Raw genomic sequence first — 13,661 nt, forward strand, 5'->3', positions numbered from 1 at the left:
ACTTATCAATTTAAGTTTTGTAACTTGCTATTTAAAACTTGCAATTTAAATTTTGTAACATGTCTCCTTTATTATACAATAAAAGAGATGCATGTTATGGAATTTTGATGGCTATATAAAGCTATCAATTCCAATGCAAAAGAACATTCAAAAAAGTTTTAATTTTCCTCTCCAAAATTTTCATTCTTTGTAATAGAGTTCGGACGATAATTCTGCTTCGTTGAGAACAACGCTTCGGTGTTGTTGTGTTTCGTTTTATCCTGGGAAACAGTTGCAATTCACATACGGTGAGGGCAAATCTGTTTTAAGGAAAGCGTGTGATACACGAGACTCGATTCGATTTAGTTACATTTTCTATTTTCAATTGATTTTACTATTTTTATTTATTGTTTATATTATCAATAAATTAGTATTTCTGTCTGCGTATTATTTTGCCTAACAATCTTAAAACAGATTTTTCATCCATCGTTTATGGCGATTTGCTAAGCATACGCGTGTTAAATGATTTGTGTGCCGGTCATACGCAGTTACAGAAAATTGGCAGAATCAATTTAAAAACAGGATTCCATTTGTCTTGTTTGTTTGACTAACAAATTTATTAAGCTATTTTGCAGGATTTAAGTTTATATGAATTTTGGATAAAATAAAATAAATATTATTTTATGGACATAATTTTAGTATTATGGCAATTTCATAATTGAAAGTTATTTTAATTAGAATAATAAAAAGAAAAATACATTTTTTGAGGTACAAATAATTTCCTGAAAATGCAGAATTGATAAAAAAAAATTGCAGAATTATATTTTACTTTTATTTTGGAGATTTAATATCTTAATTAAAAAAAATAAATAATGGACAGTTTATTAACATAAGTTGTAGACAATTTTATGGTTAAATTATTATCTATATCTATTATAATTGAGAGGACCAACGAAGCCCTCTCATTGATTCTCACCAAATAGAGCATTCTCATAGTCTCCACATTTATTAAAATACTTATTTTATTTTTATTATTTTTAATGAGTTTTTGATAAACTACTTACCTTTAATATTTATCTTTTTCGTTCTAGGATTACTACGTTTAAAGTCTTTATATTCATATAAAACATTTAATTCTATCAGTATACAAACTCTCTTTCGATTTACACTTTATATAATTCTAAACTTTTTCAATAATTCACTTAAAGAAGTGAATGGTTGGAATTGGGGCTTATACCCTGCGCCACAATCAGATTATGAAATTCGTAATCTGATTTTAGTGCATATGTTCAATATAAATTATATATTTTTGTGGCATAGATTGATTAATGTTGTGAATTTGATAATTATTCATACAATTGTCTGTTAGTTTCATTAACAGCTTTATTAAGAGGTCCAATGCATCATGTTTTATAAAATCAATTTTTTTTTCTCTATTATGATAAGTTGTATTATCCCATTAGAAGGTCGATGTGATTCTCAAAATAGCTGACTTTGGTTTGTCAAGGTAAATTGTAGTAAATTTTTAAGTTGGATCATATATTTATTTTTAATTTATATTGATATGGCAGAGTTTTAAACATACCAATGTATTTTATCTGCATATTTTCTTTTTCTTTGTGATAGAAGGTTGTAGTGTAATACGAAATGATGGAAGTTGCAACTATTTGAAGACAGTTTGTGATTTTCCTTTGTATATGGCTCTAGAAATTCTACAAATCCAAGGTTGTGTAATTTGTGTATAATTACTACAGCGTTTTATTAATTAACCATGTATTTGACATGGCCGAAATATTTTGTTTAATTACTCTAAAATTTGCCTTCATGTTCTATTATCATGTTATATAATGAATACAATTGTATTTTGTTTAATTACTCTAAAATTCATTGTATTAGAGTAATATTAATTGTATTAATTAACCAAATTAACTACTCTAAAATTTTCATGTTATATAATGAATTTTAGCTAGATTAATTGTATGATTAATCAAGTATATGAGGTTAAATCAAACAAAAATCAAATTATATTTTATATACGAGTTTTATGCTAAAATTGTCGAAAGTTTGCATAATATGATGGATTGCTATAATCCATATGCTAAATATTTAGAATGACAAGAGATCGATTTAAATCAAATGAAATAGTTGATGTTTGTTTGCGATTTACTAATGCAACATTTAAAGTGGTTATTTATTAGCGATATTATTAATAAAAATATACGTAGAGACATTATTGTGGAATGTATAAGAAAAGATTTGCAAATACAAAAAAATTATAAGAATATTAAATGAAAAAAAATTATATATTATATATTATAGATATTTATATACTCTAAAATAATTTATTACAATATTATTAGAATACATTTTTATTTTATTTAATATTATTTGTTTACATACTATTCATCATTATTTTTTAGCACTCTATTAATTTTTGCAATAAATGTATTATTTATATAGAATATGAAATTGATTTCGCGCAAATGCGCGAGCTTACGACTAGTTTTTTGAAATTTTTAGGCAGTTTCGAATTAAATTTCAAAATGGTTTTATAACAGTTCTTATACATTTTAGAATAGTCATGGGGCTGTTTTGAGGAAAAAAAATCTGGATGGTTTTTTTTTTTTAAAAATAATTTTTTGTAGCATTTTTTTTAATTAAAAAAAATTATTTTGACTATTCAAATTTTAGTTGCAGATTATATTTGATTAGAAATTTGAAATTTTTGGACAATTTTTGTTAAGTAAATAATTATTTATTTTTGCAATATTGAATACAATTAAATTTGTATTAATATACGCATTTCTTATTGTTTTCAGAAATGGAATTCAATGAAGAAAATTCTGGGAATGCGACTTCGGGTCAAATTCTAGTTGTTCCCGTAGCACCGGTTTCGATTCCTTGAATCATGCTGAAAAACCGGAGAAATTCAACGGATTGAATTTCAAAAGATGGCAACAAAAGATGTTGTTTTATCTGACCACTTTGGGTCTGTCCAGATGCTTGATGGAAGATGCTCCAAAATCTGATGATGACAGTGACAACCAAATTCGTATGGCTGTTGATGCATGGAATAATTCTGATTATTTATGTCGTAATTATTTAATGAATGGTTTAGGTGATTCATTGTATAATGTTTACTATACTAAAAAGACAGCTAAAGAATTATGGGATTCATTAGACCATAAATATAAGTCTGAGGATGCTGGCGCCAAGAAATATATTGTTGGTCGATTCCTAGATTATAAAATGGTAGATTCTAAAACGGTGGTTAATCAAGTTCAGGAACTTCAGGTGATAATTCATGAAATTCATGCTGAGGGGATGGCTTTGAGTGAATCTTTCCAGGTGGCGGCTGTTATTGAAAAATTACCACATGGATGGAAAGACTTCAAGAATTACCTTAAGCATAAGCGAAAGGAAATGAGCATGGAGGATCTAATTGTTAGACTTCGAATTGAAGAAGACAACAAAGGGTCTGAGAGAAAACTCAATGCATTTGTGGCAAAAGCCAATGTGATGGAGCTGGGTCAAAACTCAATGAAGAAAGCTTCTGGAAAAAGGTTCAAGCTTGGGCCTAAAGGTGGAATTTCAAAATCAATGAAATTTCAAGAAAAGTGCTACAACTGTGACAAAACTGGTCACAAGTCAGCTGATTGCAGATTACCTAAGAAGAATAAAGGTAAGAAGCATGAAGCTAATGCTGTAGAGGACATCACTCGGGATGTGAGTGAAATAAGTCTTTCTGCTATGGTTTCTGAGGTGAACCTAATTGGGTCGAATCCGAAAGAATGGTGGATTGAAACTGGGGCTACTAGGCATGTATGCTCAAACAAATCGATGTTCAGTTCATTTGTACCGGTGGAAAATGGAGAAAAGTTCATGGGAAACTCGGCTACATCTGAGATTGCTGGCCAAGGCAAGGTGATCCTGAAGATGACTTCTAGAAAGGACTTAACTCTGAACAATGTGATGTATGTTCCAGATATTCGTAAGAATTTGGTGTCTGGTTCATTGCTTAATAAGCATGGTTTTCGCATTGTAATTGAGTCGGACAAACTAATTCTGTCCAAAAGTGGAATGTATGTGGGAAAAGGTTATGAGACTGAGGGGCTTTTTAAGTTGAATGTCATGACTGTAAAAGCAAACATTAATGAAATTAATAATTCTTCTGCTTACTTGATTGAGTCTTCTAATTTATGGCATGGTAGACTAGGACATGTTAATTATGATACATTGCGTAGATTAATTAATATGAACCACATACCCAATTTTAAAATTGATTCCAAACATAAGTGTGAAACTTGTGTAGAGGCAAAATTAACAAGGTCATCCTTTCACGGAATAGAAAGGAACACCGAACCGCTTGACCTGATACATAGTGATGTATGTGACCTAAAATTTGTTCAAACTAGAGGGGGTTACAAATATTTTATTGCTTTCGTTGATGATAGTACAAAATATTGCTATGTATATTTGCTAAAGAGCAAAGATGAGGCTATAGAAAAATTTATTCTCTATAAAACCGAAGTTGAGAATCAATTGAACAGAAAAATCAAAATGATTAGAAGTGACCGTGGAGGTGAATATGTAGAACCATTTGGTGAATTTTGTTCACAACATGGTATTATACATGAAGTCACAGCTCCATATTCTCCTCAGTCAAATGGTATGGCTGAACGTAAAAATCGTACTCTAAAAGAAATGATGAATGCGATGCTAATTAGTTCTGGATTACCTCAGAACTTGTGGAGGGAAGCCATCTTATCGGCAAATTATCTTTTAAATAAGATACCTCGAAAGAAAAATGACAAGACCCCTTACGAATTATGGAAAGGAATGAAGCCTTGATATAAATACTTGAAAATATGGGGGTGTCTTGCAAAGGTTATGGTACCGACACCAAAAAAGGTGAAGATAGGTCCAAAAACGGTTGATTGCAATTTTATTGGATATGCATATAATAGTACTGCTTATCGATTTCTTGTGTATGAATCTAAAAATCCTGAAATTCACAAGAACACGATTATGGAATCTAGAAATGCATCGTTCTTTGAACATATATTTCCTAGTAAATCCATAGAGGAAAGACCGAGTACATCCATACGTACTTATGAGTCAATGGATGAAGGCGAAAATGACCAGGGTGAATATAACAAAGAAAATGAATTTGAGGATGAACCTAGACGCAGTAAACGTGCAAGAATAGAAAAATCTTTTGGTCCAGATTTTCTAACCTATTTACTAGAAGGTGAACCTCAAAACTTCAAAGAGGCCGTGAATTCTTCTGAAGGTCCTTTGTGGAAAGAGGCCATTAAGAGTGAAATTAATTCTCTTTTGCAAAATCATACCTGGGAACTAGTGGATTTACCTCCAGGATGTAAACCATTAGGTTCCAAATGGATATTCAAACGAAAAATGAAAGCAGATGGAACAATTGATAAGTATAAGGCCAGACTTGTGATTAAAGGTTATAGACAACGTGAAGGCCTTAATTACTTTGATACGTATTCTCCCGTGACGAGAATAACTTCCATAAGAATGATACTTGCTATTGCCGCACTGCGGAAATTAGAAGTACATCAAATGGATGTGAAAACAGCTTTTCTTTATGGAGATTTAGAAGAAGAAATCTACATGAAACAACCTGAGGGTTTTTCTGCTTTAGGGCAGGAGAAGAAACTCTGTAAATTGGTGAAATCATTGTACGGTCTGAAACAAGCACCAAAACAATGGCATGAAAAATTCGATAATGTCATGCTAGCCAATGGTTTCAAAATAAATGAGTGTGATAAATGTATATATCTTAAAGACACGGAAAATGGCTATGTCATTTTATGTCTTTATGTTGATGACATGCTCATTGTTGGTAGTGATGGAAAAATGGTCAAATCTACTAAGGATATGTTAAGATCAAGATTTGACATGAAAGATTTGGGACTAGCAGATGTGATATTGGGAATCAAAATCACAAGAATATCAGAAGGTCTCATATTAAGTCAGTCACATTATGTTGACAAAATTCTTGAGAAATATAACAAAGATGATTCTAGCATTTCTAGTACACCGTTTGATATGAATTTACATCTAAGAAAGAATAGAGGTGAACGTATCTCTCAGGTAGGGTACTCAAGAATAATAGGAAGTCTGATGTACTTAATGAGTTGTACTAGACCAGACATTGCCTATACGGTTAGTAAACTGAGTAGGTATACGAGTAATCCAAGTATTGATCATTGGAAAGCAATTACCAGAATACTAAGGTATTTACGGAACACTCGTGAATTTGGGCTGCATTATACCAGATATCTAGCAGTTCTTGAAGGATATAGTGATGTAAATTGGATATCTGATATAAAAGACTCTAAGTCTACTAGTGGATATGTGTTCACACTAGCAGGGGCAGCAGTGTCTTGGAAATCCTCAAAACAAACCGTAATTGCCAGATCCACTATGAAATCTGAGTTTATTGCGTTGGATAAATCTGGAGAGGAAGCCGAATGGCTCCGTCAGTTCTTAGAGGATATTCCGAGGTGGCCAAAGCCAGTGCCAGCAATATGTATACATTGCGATAGCCAATCAGCTATTGGTCGGGCACAAAACTTTATGTATAATGGTAAGTCTCGACATATACAACGCAGACATAATACCATTAGACAGCTACTCTCAACTGGAATTATTACTATTGACTATGTAAAGTCAAAGGATAATATTGCGGATCCGCTAACCAAAGGGTTAAATCAGAGTTAGTTGATAAATCGTCGAAGGGAATGGGATTAAAGCCTATAGTAAAACGGGTTAATACAATGGAAACCCAACCTAGTTGACTGGAGATCCCAAGATCTAGGTTCAAAGGGACAACGTAAATTATAAAGACCCAACACGATCACTGTGGGGGTTACCCCAACCTATTCATATGATGCAAAACAGTGAAACCCGTAGGGAAAGGATAAGCTATTAGCTTTTAATGATTCTTGTATCAAATTCTTTGGGATTCGAATGAGTAGAGTAAGCGGGTTACTCATATGAATACTCAAATACGAAATCACCTATTTGAGAGAGAAGTGGGGCCGCTTTAGAGAAGAATTGTTAAAGGCTCAAATCTTCAGAAACTCTTGCAGAACCAGGCAGATGATTCATGGCCAAAATGAACATAACCATGAGAACCGAATCATGTTAGGAAGGATATTGTATGAGATATATTGTCGTTTACACAAACGGTTAAAATAGTTCAAGGATAATCAAATCTACTATTCCGCCAGTAAGCTAAGTATATTCTCTCGAGGGAAGGTTCAAAGGATAACACCTACCTATCCTATGCTATATCCGAACGTTGAACTCTATCATTTCCGTGTCAGTTTTCTACTTCATCAATTTCATTCATGTGGGGGATTGTTGGAAAATATTAAACATGGGTATTAAAATGACATAATTATTTGTCATTTTAATGTTTAATTTTGAGATGGACCTACTATCCGAAAGTATCGGATCTTGGTGGGTTTGTATTCTCTACCGTGAGTAGATCAAAACCGTATATTATATGCTCAAAATAGTTCAAAGGGTGGATGAGAATTGATGCTCAAAAGTCACATCTTGAAAAATGAATTTGAAAAGGAAATTATGCATTCCCACATTGGTTGGGAAACTTCACTTGATGTAGTTTATATTAAATTATTCATTAGCTTAGTTACAAGCTAGTGAGCCTAAGGGCTCACAATTCAATCAACCAACTTCAATGGACAATGGGTGTGCGCTCGATCAGTGCACGCGAATGCAACGATAAAACTAGCCTGTGCAAGTTTTGTTTTGCATTTTTAATTTTCTTTTTAAATTACATAACACCCGTTGTTTTATTTTTTTTAACTTATCAATTTAAGTTTTGTAACTTGCTATTTAAAACTTGCAATTTAAATTTTGTAACATGTCTCCTTTATTATACAATAAAAGAGATGCATGTTATGAAATTTTGATGGCTATATAAAGCTATCAATTCCAATGCAAAAGAACATCCAAAAAAGTTTTAATTTTCCTCTCCAAAATTTTCATTCTTTGTGATAGAGTTCGGACAATAATTCTGGTTCGTTGAGAACAACGCTTCGGTGTTGTTGTGTTTCGTTTTATCCTGGGAAACAGTTGCAATTCACATACGGTGAGGGCAAATCTGTTTTAAGGAAAGCGTGTGATACACGTGACTCGATTCGATTTAGTTACATTTTCTATTTTCAATTGATTTTACTATTTTTATTTATTGTTTATATTATCAATAAATTAGTATTTCTGTCTGCGTATTATTTTGCCTAACAAGAGTATGTTGGAGTTCTAACACAGGACATAATCCAATTTATGAATTTTTCAAGGAACTTAAGCCCAATTAGTACCTTTTTAATACATTCCCGATAGATGGAATCATATGCTTTCCTCAAATCTCTCTTTATATCACAATCTCCTCTCCCCTTTGCCCTATGATAATTGTAGACCAATTTATGAGCTAACATGATGTTGTCTCTAATTCTTCTGTCAAAATTAAATGCAGACTGAGATTTATCTACCAAATAGCACAAATATTTCCTTAATATTCTAGCAATGATCTTTGTTATGCACTTATAGAGTACATTACTGCAAGAAACGTGCATGAAGTCATTCAACATCGTAACATTCTCAATCTTTGGAATAATTGTTATGGTAGTGGCATTGATTTGCTTCAACAGTTTTCCAGAGTCAAAAGAGGCCCTAATGGCTTCACAAACATCACTCCCAATTATACTCAAACTCTTCTTAAGAAACAAACTACTATACCCATATGCTTTAGGGGCTTTACCATTCCCAGTATCAAACATAACTTCCTTGATTTCATTATCACTAACATTATCACACGGAAACATTTCATCCTTAAAAAATACATATTCACCAACATTCAACACATTATAATCAATACCGACATCCATATGCTTATACCTCCCAAAAATGCTTTTATAAAACTCGACAATGCTATTTGATATCACCTGTTGATTTCTGGTAATAACCCCATCAATATTTAGTTGTGTAATTTTATTACTGGATAGTTTCTATGAAAAAAGTTGGCATTTAAACCCCAAGTTCAATCCGTTGGATCCTAGACTTCTGTCTATAGAAATTTTCTTCCCATCTTAAAAGCTCTTTAAAGTCAATATTGACCCTCTATTCCTCCACCATTGGGCTCTGATTCATCGGGTCATTCATCTATTGTCCTTGAATGCAATTTAAATTCTCTCTCTATTCACTAACTTGTGTGGAAATATTACTCAACTTATCTCTATTAAGAGTTATAAGCTCTTTCTTCAACATTTTTAATTTGCTAACAATGTGAAATATTTTATGACCCCGAACTTGATTGTTCCAACAACTGCTAACAATCTCTAGGAATTCACTGCTCCCAGTTCAATAATTGAAAAATCTAAAAGATTTATTCATAATAATGATAGGTTCATTAAAAGTAATAACACTAGGGGAATGATCGGAAATAACTTGATGAAGTACTCTTGCTTCAGAGTTGTCAAACCAGTCCTAAAAAATCAAGGCTCTATCAAGTTTTCTCAAAACTCTACTATCTTCACTATGATTATTAGACCAAATATACAGGTTCCCAATCCACTTTAGATCAATCAGATTTGCCTCATCAATACATTCATCGAAGTCATCATAGTCGCTTTGGATCACCATATTACCCCCACATCTTTCACAATTGTTCAAAATATCATTGAAGTGCCAAGGATTATTGATAATTTTAGAGATCTCCTTTGAATTGTTCCATAAATATTTCCTATTAACAACACCATTGGCATCATAAATATAAGAGTATCAAAATACATTTTCAAACAAATACATCCAGCGAGAGACAAATCTGTCTTTAAAAATGGCGATGGACGCGACTTTCCATCGCTAATTTTTCAGCTACGCAGACTGCTTCCATTGCTAATTGTCGCTAAACTGTTTTAGCAACGAATTTTTCCATTTAGCGACAGAAAAATTCTTCGCTAAAACGTTGTTTTCTAGTAGTATTATATCTTGTCCCTTTTAGTTAATTACTAGATACTTCACTGCTATATATTAAATTAGGTAAACCACAAAACTACCCCAAAAATTCATTTAGTTTATAAAATATGTTTTAAAATCATTTATTTCATTAGCACATGAAAATGAAAAAAAAATACATTTGTACTCTTTAAATGAGAGAGTAACACGTCATCGCATGTGTTGGTCGTGCGTCAATTTTGTGTTAGCCTCGCCTCATTCTTGTTTCAGACTCGCATCAACTCTGCATCATCTCAGTGTTAGCATGAGTTAGCATATCAATCCTTGTATTAGCGCGTCAGTTTTTGAAATGCGTTAGTGCACCAATATGTCAACGCAATTGTCGGTGCATTAGAGATACATTAAGCAAAATTATGTGTATCATTTATAAAATTTTCATGCATATAAAAGGTATCTTTTGTTGGGTTTTCTAGGTTTATAGCGCAGCGGAATTTTAAAAAATTTATCTAAAACCCAAACCAAGATCCATATAATTCGAATAAATAGATTAACAACAGAATTAATACTTACTTGTATGTCGAATTCAACAGCAATGTCGGAAGGAAGGAGGTGGTTCACTTTGGTGATACCTGGCCTCAGATCAGAAACGCCTCCAAAAGCATGCGTCCTCTACGAGTATCCACACGAATAGACCTTAGCCAAAACTAGTGCTTGTGTGCTAGCACTATTGCTTCACAAGCAATTTCGAATTTTAGTTATTTAGTGAATAATGAATTTCGTGATCCTCAAAACCATTCCTTAATGTGTATTTATGGTCATACAACAATACTAGGGTTTGAGACAAATTCATATTTCAATCTCATTGTAACTCTTACAAGTTTATGCTTATCAAAAACTCCTTTTTGATAATCATCCATATATATTAATTATTATAATTATTATCTTCAAAAAATAATAAATTAAGTAAAATACTTATCCTTAAATTTTGAATTAATATATATTTATTATAATATATATATATATATATATATATCTGTATATCTATATATATGTATATGTATCTGTATATCTATATTATGTATATGTATATGTATATGTATATATATGTATATGTATATGTATATGTATATGTATATATATGTATATGTATATAATAATTAATCACTTAATCACATTGGGCTTGTACAACTCATAACTATTTTGAGCCTGTTCTTAGTGTGCGACCCTGTAGGTTCATATAACGTTGGCAGTAGGCCCACAATCCATATTTCAGCTCACAAGTCATAAGTGGCCTCTAGCAAGACATTATGACTACCCAAGTTATACGAATATCGACAATCCAATTTAACCATTTACAATAATATTTTAATCCCTTTGTCTCTCGATATCCAGATTGAATATAAGGCATAGTCCTGTCATCCTTATAATATTCAATCATTAGTTTTCTGATTCTAAGTAGACTGAAAATGATAACTCTTTATCAATTCATTTAGCATGGCCATGCATTTCCTTCAGTCTATCTTCTTCAAGGGGCCCATAGATATCTTACTCAAATAAATGAGGGACAAATTCCTTTTCAGTCACTCACATTTCTCACATAGTTACTTACATATCCAATGACAATCTATTCCATTATCCTGTTAAAGATAATATAAGACTGTATCAAAATATGAAATAGCTATGTAGAAATCCATGATGATTTCAAGGTCAAATGATTATACTAATAGAACTGTAATGAGAATTACTTATGACAATGATCTATGTAGTATTCTCAAAGTGGGTCATCCAGTGTCTTATTTCTCAAATAGCACCTATGATTTGACTTAATATCTCATATACATGATTAGTAAAACATAATCATCAGTCAACATCATACTAGTCTCAATGTTCTATTAAGACTATGGATAGATGGAATATAATTCTTTTATAAAATCTAAGGGTTCTACTAGTCACATACTTGATGACCTTGAAAGAATTAACCATTCAAGTATTTTAATCATTAATATAAAATGATAAAAACAGCCAATTAATAAATAACAAAATGATAAATTCAAAAAATGGTCAAACTTGATTGACCTAGTGCATATCACTAACATCTTTAAATACATAGTCCTGTCATCCTTATAATATATTTTAAGTAAAAAGATGCATCACATATTTCAAAAATATAAAAATTGTATATTAAAGATGAATCTAACATGTATCATAATTATATAATTATCTTTTCAACATATAAACATTTTAAATTTTATTATTTTATATAAAAATATTTAGATCTCAGAAACAGTTCAAAGACATTTTAAAAGTATCTCATACACATTTCAAAAATAAATACATGTTGAATAGAAAATGTGATGAAAATTTCACATTGAAGAAATATGAAATATATAAGTGGAAAGTAGGGGCGGGCATGGACCGGTTAACCGGTACACGAAGGTAATTTGTAAACCGGTCAATAGTAATACGGTTTTAAGATTAAAAATCTAAACTTAAAATTTTAGACGGTTAATCATTAAATCGGTTAATCATTAAATCGGTTAATCATTTAAACTGGTTCGGTTTTTCGGTTTTGCGGTTTTTAACCATGTAACTATTAGAAAAATTAGATACGAAAACGATAAAATTTATAAATAAAATTTCAAATATAGTCTAATAATTAAACTTTAATTTTTATTCCAGGTAAATACTTTATTAAGGAAGATGAAGTTCTTTCAAACCATTAACCATAAAAATTCAAAATCAAAACCTAAACCTAAATTTTTGGACCGATTAATCATATTTTCCGGTTCAATTTTACGGTTTTAGTTCGGTTAATCGATTTGATTGGATTTTTTGTCCACCCCTGATGGAAAGGACTGACCAACCCATTTTTTTAAGTTTTAGATACGCTATGGTGTTTGATCCACAGTTGTGGTTCCCATTTTGGGCTCAAAAATGTATTATCTCATACATTGTGCTCATTCTTGTCAACAATTGATATTAGAACCCGGTTCGGTTAGTGTTGCTAGCCACTCCGGTATATTAACAGTTTATTTTGAGTGAAGTTTAACGACTTAATGTGAAAGCATTTCACACTTGAAGGAGAAATTTAAGAAAGAAACTCCACATTGGAAAGATATGAAAATACATGGAACATATAAGAGAAGGATGGACTAACCATTGCCTTAAAATTTTAGATTTGATGTAATGTCTGACCCACTATTGTATTGACTCATAAATGTATTTTTATATAAATTATATTCTTTTGTCCAATAATATATATTTAGAAATTAATATATATAAACCCTATATAAGATGTATCAAAATGGGATAATTTTCATTAAATGACCTAAACTTTCGTCTTTCTCCCCCAACCGTACATGAACTTTAATTCGTATCACAGTTATCCCTGAACTTTAATATCATATCTCAAATGTCCCTACCATCAGTTTTATAGTAATTCTGTCCAATTTATTGACCTGAAAACTTGAATAGGCGCTTAGGTGGTGCAAATTAAAAATGGTGAGATGACGTTTATTTAGAGAAATAAAAAAATAAATTGGACGGAGTTATTATAAAATTGATTTTAGGGATTTTTGAGATATGAAATTAAAGTTCAGGGACGACTAAAATACGAATTAAAATTCAGGAACGGTTGGAAAAAAGAGACGAAAATTCAGAGACGGTTGGTA

Source organism: Mercurialis annua, linkage group LG5 (genome assembly GCF_937616625.2).
Source record: "Mercurialis annua linkage group LG5, ddMerAnnu1.2, whole genome shotgun sequence".
Lineage (NCBI taxonomy): Eukaryota > Viridiplantae > Streptophyta > Magnoliopsida > Malpighiales > Euphorbiaceae > Mercurialis > Mercurialis annua.